A 15,667-nucleotide genomic window follows, 5' to 3' on the forward strand; every position below is an offset into this window, starting at 1 on the left:
TGCTGCCTTCCTGGTCGTCTGAGTGTTTTCAGCTGTGTGTGTTCTATGTAAATGAGCTGTGCGGTTGCCCTCCCGGCATTGGCTGCCATCTCCTGGTCCGCCCCTGAAGATTGCGATTGGAGCACACCGGGCCCGACGCACTCCAATCGCAGCGCACAGCCGGCGCACACCTGCTGGAGATTACTACAAAGCTTGGGGACAATCATCATTCTGGAGGCTCTGTTGAGTGAACAGACGCCTCTCGCTACTTGCTCTTTGTTCTGTGGTTAACTTGTGTGGTCTGTGTTTAGAGTGGTTAGTATTGTGTGACTGTTGCCTTTAGTTTAGCTGTGTTTTGTATAGATTCTTTGGTAGTTGTACCACTTTTAAAGTGAGGTTTTGTTTCGTTCTTTATATTAGTATTTATTTTCCCACTATGCGTTTAGACTCACTTTTTAGAGTCCTCCCTTAGTTTGGTTGCCCATTTAAACTTGCGCCTTTGTGGCCTCTATTGTTTCTTATTTAAACCGGTGTTTTTGGCTCTTTTGTTTGTTTCAGGCTGCTTGCCTGGCATTTTGTTCACCTGTTGTGCATTAAAACAGCTTATAACTTTTACCAATCCCATTCTGGTTGTGTTGCTTCCCTTTGATTCCCCTAGCTCAGAAGGGAACGTAACATTCATTCATACACACACTCAATTCAATTCAATAGCTTTATTAGCATGACCATAGTGACATATAGTATTACCAAAGCTCTGTATAGTTGCAACGTCTTTACACAAATACAAACAAATAAACAGTTATAAACAATCTGCTAAGAATTTGGTGTATCAGCTCAGTCTGATTCCCTCAAACTGTGGCATGCAGAGACAAACTGTCCTGCAACAATGCAGCTCTCTTTACAGGACTGTCTCAGAAAATTAGAATATTGTGATACATTTCTTTATTTTCTGTAATGCAATTAAAAAAACAAAAATGTCATACATTCTGGATTCATTACAAATCAACTGAAATATTGCAAGCCTTTTATTATTTTAATATTGCTGATTATGGCATACAGCTTAAGAAAACTCAAAAATCCTATCTCAAAAAATTAGAATAGTTCCTCAGACCAAGTAAAAAAAAAAGATTTATAACAGCAAAACACAATCAAACATTTGAAAATGTCCATTAATGCACTCAGTACTTGGTTGGGAATCATTTTGCACGGATTACTGCATCAATGCGGCGTGGCATGGAGGCAATCAGCCTGTGGCATTGCTGAGGTGTTATGGATGCCCAGGATGCTTCAATAGCGGCCTTTAGCTCATTAGCATTGTTGGGTCTGGTGTCTTTCAGCTTCTTCTTCACAATACCCCACATATTCTCTATGGGGTTCAGGTCAGGGGAATTTGCAGGCCAATCGAGGACAGTAATGCCATGGTCAGTACACCAGTTACTGGTGGTTTTGGCACTGTGGGCAGGTGCCAGATCATGCTGGAAAATGAATTCCTCATCTCCATAGAGCTTTTCAGCAGACGGAAGCATGTAGTGCTCTAAAATCTCTTGGTACACAGCTGCATTTACTCTGGGCTTGATGAAACACAGTGGACCAACACCAGCAGCTGACATGGCTCCCCAAACCATCGCTGACTGTGGGAACTTCACACTGGATTTCAAGCAACTTGGATTTTGCTCCTCTCCAGCCTTTCTCCAGACTCTGGTGCCTTGACTTCCAAATGAAATACAAAACTTGCTTTCGTCTGAAAAGAGGACTTTGGACCACTGTGCAACTGTCCAGTGCTTCTTTTCCTTAGCCCAAGTCAGACGCCTCTTCCGTTGTCTTGAGTTCAGAAGTGGCTTGACCATGGGAATACGGCTATTGTAGCCCATTTCCCGGACACGTCTGTGAACAGTGACTTTTGATACCTGGACTCCAGCTTCAGTCCACTGTCTTTGAAGCTCCCCCAAATTCTGGAAGCGACTCTTCTTCACAATGCTGTTAAGGCTGCGGTCATCTCTCTTGGTTGTGCAGCGTTTCCTGCCACATTTCCCCCTTCCAACAGACTTTTTGTGGATGTGCTTTGAAACTGCACTCTGTGAACAGCTTGCTCTTTGAGAAATTTCTTTTTGTGTCTTACCCTCCTGATGGAGGGTGTCAATGACGGTCCTCTGGACAGCAGTCAGATCAGCAGTCTTCCCCATACTTGTGATTTAGTTTACTGAACCAAGCTGAGTGTTTTTCAAGGCTCAGGAAACCCTTGCAGGTGTTTCGAGTTAATTAGACGATTCAAGTGATTCGTTGAACACCCTACTAGTATACTTTTTCATGATATTCTAATATTTAGAGATAGGATATTTGAGTTTTCTTAAGCTGTATGACATAATCAGCAATATTAAAATAATAAAAGGCTTGCAATATTTCAGTTGATTTGTAATGAATCCAGAATGTATGACATTTTTGTTTTTTTAATTGCATTACAGAAAATAAAGAACTTTATCACAATATTCTAATTTTCTGAGACAGTCCTGTATATTCCCGAGTAGTATTTTTAGTTTTTCATTTTTAAATATTTGAGGCCACACATACACATCTGATATAAACAAAAAACAAATGGCGTGTGCGTTCCATTTTCACTCTACAACGAGAAGCTCATGGGGCTTTCCCGAACCTGTGTCGAGAGCTGGAGTTAAATGAAATCTCAGATTTGCCTTCTTAATAGTTTGTTTGGGTCCCTCACTTCCGTTTCTCTGAGCAGGGCGACACGACGCTCATCGACGGCCCGACATCTATCGACGCCGATAATCGGCTCGGTGTGGCCTGCCATCTAGTGGCTCAGAAATGTTTCGGCCCAAGGCCAAACTTACTTGCCGACCCCTGGCCAGGGGCGGACTGGCCATCTGTAGAATCTGGAGAACCACAGAAAGGCCGGTCGGCCCTTTAAAAGCAATTGTTTAACGTCATCATTTAAGTTGCGCTGACGGCCGACAGAGGGCCACAGCGGCCGCTAATGCAGTTGTGTGGTTCTTATCTGTCAAATAATCACACACGAAGAAGAAAAAAGACCGGCCACACGAAGAGAAGGATTAAACGCCGCGGCAGACAGGGAGAATGAAAAAACATGGATAAAAATCAAAGAAAACAAAAAGAAAAAGATGGGGCCGAGAAGGCAAGAGAAGAGAAGGTGAAGTCACTCGCAGGTGAAGCATATAAATGTCGTAAATTGACAGACCTTTTTGGCAGCAGCGCTGCTACAAGCACTATCAGCAGCAGCTTAGAACAAGTGCAAGATGATGAAGAGAATGATGAGGGCGCGAGTTCAGATATACAGCCTCCTGCGTTCATGATGAGGGACAGAGTTGAGCTGGTGGAAGAACCAGCTCAACTGGCACATACAAGTGCAGGGCAAGAGCAAGAGGTGGGTGAGAATTATCCCTTGAACTCAGTGGCGTTTTCTCCTGGAAGCCAAGGGAAACCAGGCTTCCCCTGTTTTTTTGGATTGCAGTTATAATTTTAATAAATAAATAAAAACACTTTGTTTAGTTTCGGTAATTATTCTTCCGGCCCATCTCTCCCCCATTCTCATTGAGTATTTTTACTATTTTAAGAGTGAAATAGCGCCCCTCTAGATATTATGGTGAAACAGTAGATTGCACTCTCTATTACGAGAGGAGGCTAGTCGAAAATTGGCTTCCCTTGGTGAAATATTTTTTAGGGATTGACCAATCAGATGAGGCTCACGTCATGCCTCACAATCCAATCAAATCGCATCAACTTCAGTTTGTACTGTAACTGTCATCACCGCCCTTAAAAAGTAGCAAGCAACTGAAGCAAGTGCAATTATGGAGAGTGGAGATTTTGATTATTTCATCAAAAATTATTTTACTAAACTTCCGCTACAGCAGCAACTAAAAATGAAATCTGATGACAGGCCAATGCCGAAACTGGAGCTGTGTACAGAGAGGAAAAAGGAGCGAATCGGACGTAAAACTTTAAATAATAAACAGCGGATTTCTAACATTTGACATTTCATGTGGCCGGACTGGGTCAGTTTCCAGGGCTGAATTTTAGTCCCAGTCCGCCCCTGCCCCTGGCCTAGATGTTACAGAGATTGTAGATCTGAGTTGTACTTTGGGTGCCTCTGTTTCTCTTCCCAAATAGTATCTTCCCTTTGCTGCACTATTGGAGCTGCTTAGAGGCTGATGTATAAATGAAAGCAGTTTTGCTGGCGAGAACGGTTGAAAGCAAGGAATTGCTGAGATGTGTGTGCTGTCAAGCTTTCCCGAATCATTAAAGGTTAGAAACCGAGAGTGTGATCAATACATCTCTGAGGAAAAGGTCTGGGTGGACTGCTGTGGCTGTGATGAGAAATACAAGACTTCAGGACTCAATAACACAAATCAGCCGAGTGTGAAAGTTACATTTGCCAGGATCTTGGTTTGAACTCCACACTGTGGTGTTTCAGGCCGGACAGAAGGAGCATCTGGCTGCTGGGTTGTATTTGGAGTCATTTCCGCTGGAGCGTGCAGGAGAGGCTGTGGAGGGAAGAGCAGCAGTGAAGGTGTCAGCTGTCTGGCAGAGACCCATCCTCAAACTGTGTCCCTCCGTTTTGTTAACCCCGCTGTGTCACCAAAAACAGTGTTGCAGGTGACATTCTGCACCAACTACTGTGTCTCCTTTCGTTTGGATACAACAGTTGGAGGTTGCAAGCTAGGGGTGCTTGTAACCTCCAAAGTGATGCGATGATGACATACTTTTAAGCCCACCGGGACGTTAGATCCGACGACAGAAATAAGTGCGATTTCCAATTTTTTATGAAAACTTTACGAAAATTACACTTTCTGTTCAGAAGGATTATCTCCACATATAAACACCACTATTATAATATTTGAAGAGTAAAGGCTCACCTAAAACGTTACGCTATAAACAAACTACATGGCTTCACATCACGACCGCTAAGCTGAAGGCGGCTAATGTTAGCAACCAATGTTTATATGACACATAAAGCTTCGGGCATTCAACAGTGGGGTATCCACTAACGTATTTTATGTTGTAGAATTTAACATATTAATCTCTTAAGCTTGTGTTAAACACAGATCATATTACAAGCATCTAACCAGATAATCACGGTTTCATTGTTGCCCGTTACCTTGGCGTCTGAAATGTCCCCCCTCTTAGCCTATCAAGTATAATATGTTGGATTGCTAGCCAATAGAAGTGCAAGTGTTACTTAGTCATGTCACTATGTTGTGGGACAAAAGCTCCCTCTGGGAGGAACTTTTAGCATTTGCAGACAATTTACATTTGCAGAAATCTACAGGAATGGGAAGACAACACAAAGTATAAAAAACATTTACTTTGAGACGATGAAACTGGAAAAAAGCTTACTCATATCCCGGTTTAAGGACACATTTCTGCACCAATTTATAGATGTGCCATTATTACATGTATATCAAATTGTGCCATTATCTTCAAAGTTAGCTAAAAATACTTTCACTTCCGTTCACAAAGGCTTGTGATTTCGTCAATCAGGCTTTTATCGAAATGAAGCCTTCAGCAGTTTTATCTTCCCACAAGAGGCGCGTCCATCTGTTGAGCCGGATTAGTCATTAGAAAGTTTCCTGTTTCACTGCTCATTTGCTGTTAAAAGGAGGATTTCGAGGGTAGCTCACACTGTGAAAAAGTGCACATTATCTGACCTTTGCCTGGGATTTAGAAGCAGTAGCAGGGGCTGGTTTCTGCAAACACCCGCTGTTAAAACCTTGCCTGCTTCCTGGTTCCACTGCCTGCCATAATTAGATTCCTTTGCCAAATTTTGATGAAATGCTCAGTAATTACTTGGCTCCTTATCACAGACGCTCATATTTTTGAAGACACAACTGTTTCTTGCTGGGAAAAAATACAAATGTTCCACTAGTTCAGGCAGGTAATGTAAGTCATTGTTGGCAAAAACACTAATCACTGTCAACACATGAAACAAGGTGGTTAGTAAAGTGTATCCCTGTCGTTCCTACCTGCCGCTCTACTGCATACTTTCTGTGCTGTTTACTCCCCCATCATCATCACTACCCACCCCTCCTCCTCCTGTGTGGTGCCTGTCGTCTGTTCCTGAAGGCGTTTCTCTTGCAGCTATGTCTTCAAAACCTCAGTGATATGTGTCCGCTTGTCTCTGCACTGCCATCCCTAGGGTTTGATGGCGTTCCCCGCTGAATCATTAACAGGCTGCTGGAATTCATGCACGGAGAACCCCAGAGAGCCGAACCTCCCCCCCATGAAATATAACCGTATAACCACTTGTACAACCATTGTTCTAACTCTATAATGAGATGTACAATTCCCTGGCTGGATCTAGGTTAGATTTTCCAGCAGAAGAGATGATTACATTAGGCTGGGGTGACATTACAGCTGGGTTGCATCACTGATGTAGAAAGAGTGTATGTGAGCTGTACAGTCGATTCTGAAATGTGCCATGCATTATCCGATTAGCTTCCCCCTGTCTGTTCTCGGTTCTCTAACATTCTGAAAGTATATATTCATCTATATTCCAGAAATGCATATGGTATTATTCCTATGTTCACAGCATTGTTTCTTTGCTGATGAACTTGATGCCTCCTTGTTGATATGGAAAGCCCAGCATCTAATTAAAATGAGAAGTCTCATCTTGATTTTCTCAACAAATGTTCATTAGATTGCCTTCACACTTGGCGTTTGTACTGCTGAAGACCCATGTGTTGTTGAATGCCATCGCTTGAGATTAACAAGACATGTAGTGCATTATGTACCCAGTGCAGTGTATGGTAAGGGAGAACCCTTTTAACTTTTAAACCGCTGAAACTGGAAGCTGGGTACAGATTGGTTTTTGGTAATCTCCACAGTAGATTAAATATTAAATAATTAAGAAAAAATTACCATATGAGTGATCATATATATACTCTATAAGTGATTTTCACGGCAACCCTGCATTCACACTTGGCAAGTTATTGCTCGAGAACCAAAGAAGCACTGTGTACGATACGATAATGCTTTAAAGGTCTCCTATCATACAAAATGCACTTGTTGATGTCTTTTAAACATAAATGTGTCCCCGGTGTGTCAGGGAACTCACAAAGTATCAGAAAAATAAAACCCACATCTCTAAAAACGGGGGTACAACGGAGCTGATCCAGATTTGCGTCCGACACAAACTATATAACCTGCTTAATAAAGTGGCACATTATTTATTGTTTTCATCATGTACATGTAACACTGTTTTTGGACACACACTGATAAAAAGTTAGCTGTAACTTAATACAATAATCAACACGCCTTGAAAGTAGAAACCAGTGTTTTCCCGCGTTTTTGCTACCTTTTTAATCCTTGCCCAAACTTATTTTAAAGAGACCCTATTATGCTTTGTTTAAGTTTTTCCCTCTTCTGTGGTGTGCCTTTATAGGTGGTTTCTCTCCCACACACTCCACCTCCTCATCTGCCTGAAACGCCCCCATTGGACTCCTTTGTTTACTTCTGTAACATAATGACAACATATGTGGCAATTGCACTTCTATTGGCTAGTGCTCCAACACATTGTACGTGATAGGCTAAGGGGGTGGGGGACATCTCTAAGTGGTTCACAAATCACAACAGAGCCGGCCAGCTAATAAAGACCTTTTTGAACCTTAAAGCATGTAAACATGTCCCATTAGAGGCACTAAGTACATATATGAACCTGTAAAATAGACATCATAGGCCCCTTTTAAGCAATGTTCAACTTATTTGGATGTATAGAGTGTTGTGCAATTTCGCCCTGACCAGTTTGTACCACAGTTTGTCCAGTTAGAATGCCAGGTCGTATGATGAAAAGGTTGACATATGGTTGGTGAAATATCAACCATATTGTGCTTCCCTTAACCAGCAAATGCAGGAAAATAGCAGAGTAGCAGAAGGTTAGACACATGGAGCAGGCATCATGTGGTGAAGAGCAGGAACATGTGTGTGTTTGCTGATAGCAGTAGCACTGCATTTAATTTGTATTTATGTTTTATCCCCACAGTATTTATTCAATTTAATTTGCATTTTAGTGTGTGTGTTCATGTCCACCCCCATACTTGTTACATTTCACAGAAAGGAAGTGGACCATCACATGAGCATGAATTAAAGGACTGCATTGAAGGTGGTTTAATCGTACAAGATTAGTTTTGAATGTGGCTCAGGTGTGTGCCATTTGCTTTCCCACAGACTGTTGTGTACAACCACCTGTATCGCTTTCTGATACAGGTAAATCAGTTGGGACTTAGCCAAGCTGAACCAAACCGCTTCAATATAAATCACCCTCAATCTTCCTGGAAAGAACAAAGGAGCTCTGGTAGCTCGCGCTGCCCAGTCTCCTCCTCAGGAGCTGTTTGTGCCAATGTGACTTGACAGGGAGAGAAAAGATGTGTTTTAGCAGACCGAGTACTATAATTAGCGCAGTAAGTGTCTTTGGTCAGTACACAAGGTCAGATGAAATGCTGGACGGGGAACAGCACAAAATAGCTTTCCTCTGGCAACCGCTTGATCCACATCTGAAAACAGGCTTTGTGGGTTACGTAAATAGAACCGTGTTCATCTTTATTGTGATTTTTGTTGTCTGCAGAATTCAACATTATCGCATAAAAAATGTAAAGAACTGCACATATATACATATACCAGTCAACATTCACCCATTCAAACACATTTGTACACGGTTTACATTGGCAGGGGCAGCCATACAAAGTACAACCTGCTCAGCAATTGGTTCATGCCCATCAATATGTCTGTACATGACGGTAGAGCCACAGCTGTTGTATATTTTGTTGTGTTGTATACCAGCATGATTACCAAAAGTAATCTTTAACTTAGAGAAATATGTCAGCAAATAACGGTTGTTTTGCATTTGGTCATTTGTAATGACACAGAATCTGCATTGAAAAAGGGATGTTGGGTTGTGATTGGCTTTTTTATTGTTTTAAGCCTGATTCTTATGATATATGTAATATATCTAGGTTGTTTTCGACCAAATTTGACCTATTGGACAGATTTTAGTCGTCAGACGTCTGGATCTTAAGTTATCAGAGAAACAAGCTGGGTAAATGTTTTTTTTCTTTTACGTAAAACTTCCTTAATCATCGTTAAGCAATTCTTAAAGATCGTAATGGATATCTGGGCTCTGAATGGTTAGCACTGAAGGAAACCTTACCAAGAGGAACTAAATGCAATGAAGACGGTAGTGGTGAGGACAATAATTGCCAAGACCCCACGCTACTTTACAATGCCATCTTTTGCTTTTGTTTACAATGAGAGATGCTTAGTGGCAGAAAATGACTCGCCGTGCATTTAATGATAATAGTATTAGTATAGTATTAGAGCAAGGGGGGGTTGCTAACACGACAGCAGACAAATCATTAATTCATCTAAAAATACAACATATACAATCAACCTCTGGTAGTGACCAATAACAATAAGGTTAATTTAATGTTATTTCTGCAATAAATAATGTAATAAAGTTTGCAGCCCAAATTGGGTTTACCATAAGAGAGTTATCAATCTACCTAAAATACCCTCCTAGTTGTTTCTTTAGCATGGGATTTGCTTAATTTGTTCTAAAGGGTAAAAAGGTTGAGGGAAATAGATTGAATCTTTAGACGCCACTACTACTGTGGCTTTTTTTCTACATCAATAATGAATCAACCAGTGCTGAGTTAAAGCTTAGTGCCTTTTGTCTTTCTGTTGGTCCAAGAGGCTAAATTCTCTACACACAGGCCTGACTGACAGAAACAAGGCTTAGTACATTTTAGATAAGGTGTTGGAATCACTTGAAATGACTTGCTCACTCTATTACACCTTGAATTCTAGGTGGAATTTTATGCAGAGATATATTAAATTATAAATTAGATAGGAAAGTTCTGCGTGTGCATCTGGCACTTCCTGCAAACCTCTACGCTCAAATTAGCCTAATTAGATTCTGTAATCATTGCAATTTAAAAACAGCTGATCACACTGCTTGTTGATGCCATGCTGTACCTTGTACCATGATACCCCATTAATTTCGGACCGTTTAGTCATTTGCATGGCGGTTTAAGCCAACAGGATACATTACGTTTCCTGCTTCGACAACACTCGCCTACTTCACTCCGAGCTTAACGAGGCCATTTGTCTTCTAATGCCCAGGAGAATGTGCTTATCACTGCATTACCTATTAAGCTTCTCGGGGCCTCCAAATGAAGAGAGCTGTCATTAATATCCTTCATGGTAAAAAAAAACAAAGGGTTACAGAGGCTGTCTGCTGCTCTGCTCTTGAACATCACTGAATGATTGAGTGAGCTCAGTTCTAAAATGTAAATCTAGCTACTTTATACTCAAACAGACGTCTTCAAACTAAGGTTAATATCACTTCAACAGAGTATTTGAAGCTCATTGTCGATATGTTGTACCAATATTTAATGTCATTCATCTTGACAACAAACAAATCAGAAATGGGCTTCCGATAAATAATGTTCTTGTTACTCTGAAAAATACTCTCAACCTAGCCTAGGTCAGAATTAAGATAACTGACCAATATTTGCCAAGCTAATGCTGTGTGAGGCCTGCTTTTATCTAAATGATAACAATGTATGCTAATATTCTGATGTCTATGTAAACCATCTCAATTTAGCGTGTTAGCATGCTAACGGTTTCCAAAAATCAGCACTAAATACAATGTACAGCTGAAGTGGATGGATATGTTAACTGTTGCAAGAACAGAGTGGCTATGTGAAAATACATTTTCCAAATAGTTCTGAGAGTAACATTCTCACTCATTTTCCCCGCAAGGCTACGTGACTCACATATAGTGCATAGACACGAAACTGTCCCAGGTAAATCATCAGGACAAAATGATGTACATCAATCTTTTTTTTAATTAAAAGTTGAAACCTATGCATATAAAAAGTACAGTTGAGAAGTTAACTACAACTCCCAATGGTACAGTTTGGCAAAATCAATCCAGAACTGTGCTCTAAATGAATGCACCGCTAATGGTGGAAGGAAGCTAACAATTACAGAGTAGGACAAACTGATAAGGAAGTCTGGGGCTTGAACCATCTGATTTGTGTTCAACCTACAGACTGACGTAAACAGAGCCACAACACAGCTTGTTTAGCTGCTCCTCAAGGCAGGATAACACAGATTTCATTGGAGCTTTTTATACTCTTGACACATCTAGGCTGCTGAGGAAAAGAATACATCAGTCGCATTAGCGGGGAGCTAAACTGACGTCTTTATATCTTAATATCAGACAAAGCTCAACATAAACCAAGGTAATGTAACTACGTATAGGTCTGCCACTCACATCCACAATGAAATGCGTTTAAGAAAGATGAAACGGATTTGAAACATCGGCCCCAGAGGAGGGAGCTCCAGGTGGGGTTGTTGGAGCGTGGAGCTCCTTCCCACTGTACCTCCTCCAGGAGACATAACATGGCTGGGTAAACTCCCTCATTCTGTCCGTGTCACATCCCATTTGTAATGCTCACGATAAGTGAGGCACACAACTCTGGATCGCTGTTGTTTTGTTGTTCCTTAAGGTATTTTTTCAGAAGCACCGGAGCTGTGTCTCTGGGTAAATGTCCACCACTAAGTGTGTGTGTGTGTGTGTGTGTGTGTGTGTGTGTGTGTGTGTGTGTGTGTGTGTGTGTGTGTGTGTGTGTGTGTGTGTGTGTGTGTGTGTGTGTGTGTGTGTGTGTGTGTGTGTGTGTGTGTGTGTGTGTGTGTGTGTGTGTGTGTGTGTGTGTGTGTGTGTGTGTGTGTGTGTGTGTGTGTGTGTGTGTGTCATTCAGTAAGTGCTATCCCTGCCACCTACAGTCATATTGCCTGTTTTGATTAAGTATCACACTTTCCATTTAGATTCCATAAAGCATTATTACTGTGTGTCACTCTCCATCCCGCTGCTATTACTCACTTCTGAAACCTCTCAGCTTTTCTATCTACCCTTCTTCTCATTCTCCTGTCACTCTTCCCTCTCAGCCCCCCACGAGCCTAACATTTTATAAAACCTCTCCTAATTAAAACAGAAAGTCCTTGCTAGCAGATGGCATGAGTTGCCCTAGGTAATTATTGCCAAGTGAACCATGGCCCCTATAGACCTCCGCTTAAATGAGTAGCAGGCTCCGGTGGATAAGAAGTTGAGATTTTTCGGGGAGAAACTGAACAACGTGGACACGTAGCGGATGAACGGAAGATTTTCAAGGTCTTTGTCAAAAGATCAAACTAAGTCTTAAGCAGAGTCTTAAACACCACATGCTCCGCCTACTCAATTCTCCTCATCTCTTTTTTTCGTCTCATGGGAGTGAAATTAATTAAATATTTCCATCCAAATGTTGTTGAATCTTGCATATCAGACTGGGCTCTGGTTTCAGACAGAGGGTGAAAAGAGGTGCTGCAGCACAGGCAGTATGAGAAACATTAAGAGCTTTTTGAACATTAAAGCATGTAAACATGTCACAGTACGGCACAAAATAGAAATATGAAACCTGAAAATGAGCATAATAGGGTCCATTTAAGGCCTAAGCACAATCTTAACCAGCACATGAGTCGCCTACTCAATTCTTCTGATCTCTTTTTTTAGACTCACGGGAGTCAATTAGTTAATTATTTCAATAAAATGTGGTTATATCTTCCAGGATTTGTATGAATCTAATTATTCTGTTTCCTTTAAACACTATATTGTGCCTTAGGGTCTCCTGTGTGTTTGTGTGTCTCTCTTAAAGCTACTTACAAAAGTGATACATCACTTTTGCTTCATGCTAAAATGTGCGACTTGTGTTGCTGGATACACCCGAGTTTTTCTTTTGGGTCTTTTAAATGCGAGCGCAGTGCTAATGAGTTTATACACTCGAGGGAGGTGTTGTTTAAAATGATGTCATAACCCTCATTTGCCCCATAAGCATCTGTCTTCACCTTTTTAACAAAGGCACATTCCTGCTCTCTAATGAGGCGGCAATTGGCACTTAAGCGGCGCTCCGGAAAAACCTCCGCTCTTTGTGCGATCTAAGAAAAACAAGATTGTGTTTATTTTTTTTGGTGACAAACATATAAGTGCTTGGGTTTCAGATAATTGAGACACCCGAAGGAACAAAGGGAGGCGTGGGACTGTGTGTCTGAGTAGTTTAATGGACTCAATTCATTACGTTTTGCAGAGAAGGCGAAAACGAATGGTAATTTCCATTTCTTGAAGTGAATTGAAACAAGGTTCGCTGATTGTGGTTGCAGGCTGATAACACATTCGCCGCCGTCCTATTAGAGCAACTCTATTAGACATTTCATAATTTCTTTTCATAGCATCAACATGCTAAGATGAGCCTTTATCGGTTTGACTTTGGCACTCTGACACAGGAGATAATTGAGAATGGGGGCAATTAAACAAGATTTAGAATTAGAGACAAGCAGTTCCTAATCTGAGTGCTTCTCTGCGGCAGGCTTCCCTGCACCGTCGCTGCCGTTAGAAGACTTACAACCACATCATAGATAACGCTTAAGTGACCCGTACTGTAAATATGAGAATTAAAATTCAGTGGAATTTCATGTGCAATGAAAGACAGCTAAAAAGAAAAGGTGTCAAAAGATGGATTTGGAAAAAAGGGTCCAGATTCCGCACTGGGTAAAATTATTTGGCACTGAAACAGTTACACTACAACACATTCCATTCTGAATGTAACACTTTAAAAGATTCTTTCAATATTTATCAGTTACTGTGGAAGTCAACATGAACCACCCTTAATTTGCATAACTTACATCTACCGCACATTTTTGCAACCAGTACTGAAAACGTTCATTTGTTCGTTCTTCACTTGTTGAACCGACTTTAGCAGTTATAAAACAGACACTTAACTGTTGTCTTTCATGGGCTCAAAGCAGTGCTCCGCTGAAGTTGTGTCCTAAAAGAAATAAAGAATAAAGCTCCCCTAAATGTCAGTTTTTTGGAAAACACACGAGAGCAAGGAAAATCATTACGGAAAATAAGCTTAATATAGCAATCTTTTAAATTCCATTCTTCCCTAAATCCTGGTTGGCAATTTATTTTCACCTTTTTCTTCAGAAGGTAGTCTTACTCTGGCGATACCCTCCTGCCAAGACTTCCTGTCACGCCTTATAACCAACACATTGACGTCAAGCTCATATATACTAGGGCCCTTTCTCATTTCTCTAATACCCCTCCTCGACTCCTATCCTCGACTCCTATCCTCTTGTCTTAGTCCCGCCCACAGGAGATGCGAGCGGGGGAGTCGAGGAGGGGAAGCAGCAGGCGGTTAGAGAAATGAGAAATCCTCTCCTCTGAGCGGTCATTTTAAAGAGACGTCCGTTAATGATGACAGGAGGCACAGCAGCACTCCGTCTGATGGACAGTCCCCCCCCCCCCCCACTCTCTGGTCGCTACAATGAAATTACGGGCCAAAAGTTTTATTTACAAGTATTAAAAGTAAGCATAGGACACCAAACCAACTGAGATCCGTCTGTCCGCGACTCTTTTAAACATCACTGAAATGACAGCCCGGAAATATATCCGCGGAGGACCCATCAGTGTATCCTTGATTATAGCTCCTCCAGAGAGCCTCCCCGATCCTCGATCCTCGATGTGCATTTAGAAAAATGAGATGTCCTTCAGCATGGCGCGCTGAAATCCATTTCCGGGTCACTACCGGAGGACCGAGGAGCCGAGGAGTCGAGGAGGGGAAATTAATTAAATGAGAGGCCCTCTGTCTCATTGATAACACCATTTTTGAACCCCCCTCCCCCACCCAAAAAGCTAATTAAAACTTGGAATGGCAGATTGATGCTGCAAATAATTTACAATTTGTTTTAATTTGCCCTTGCCTGACTGATTGACTGACTATACCTCAGGGGGTTATTGGGCTAATCTGCCAATCAAGAAGTCGAAGCTTCCTTGGGCAAGATACTTCACCCAAACTGCTCCTGTATTCAAGCCTACGGTATTCAAGTGTATGTAAGTCACCTAGGATAAAAGCATCAGATAAATAAGTAATGTAATGACCAACTGAAGATTGAAGATTGTTCGTTGCTTGTTTTTAACCTTCTTGAACTAACTGAACCGTATTTTTGTGGACTGTTCTTTAATACAATAGTTTAAAAAGATGACCTTGGTGGGAAAGGTGTTATTTAAATGTGTTTGAATATTTAAATATATATGTTTTTTTCTGTTTAAACAAAGATTTTGAGTTTGTGTTTTTAAGTCATTCAATGTGTTGCGTGTGAATTGTGTACACCTTTATGCAGTTGTGACTGACCCATGTTAAATGTCAGGATAGACACCTAGCTTGAACTCTTCGAAATACATTAAAAAGTAAAACTGTCACAGTCTGCACTTTTTTGCTATCTGCTACCAAGTTGAAGCAAGAACACTTGTTGTAGTAGTGGGAGCAGAGTTTGATCTGAGCGCAGCAAATCAGACTCCTGAGAAAATCACTGCCTGCTCTCTTTCCTAACAACCACTCCGCTAAGCTTAAGCTCCCCGCACAGCTCTAAACGCTATATCTAATTTGCAGCATCAGAGCCAAGATAGGGCTATCTTAGGAAGGGTTGCCGAGGGCCTTTTAGCTGGTGATTTATTACCTACTGCAGGTCCTCTTAGAGTAACAGTCTGAGGAAATGGAATGTCTCTGACCTCTGTCTGCTTCTGGCTAACTCTCCAAGATTGCAGTCTAGGTGCTACAGGTGGAGA

The 15,667-nt window shown here is 41.4% G+C and overlaps 1 protein-coding gene across 2 annotated transcripts in view; it reads left to right on the forward strand.

Annotated features, from left to right (window-relative positions):
• The window catches only part of LOC307018301 (low-density lipoprotein receptor-related protein 8-like), a 196,773-nt gene that overhangs the window by 26,716 nt on the left and 154,390 nt on the right, over positions 1-15,667 (forward strand). The window lies entirely within an intron of this gene.

The sequence above is a fragment of the Notothenia rossii genome (genome assembly GCF_949606895.1).
Source record: "Notothenia rossii genome assembly, chromosome: 9".
In the NCBI taxonomy this organism is placed as follows: Eukaryota; Metazoa; Chordata; class Actinopteri; order Perciformes; family Nototheniidae; genus Notothenia; species Notothenia rossii.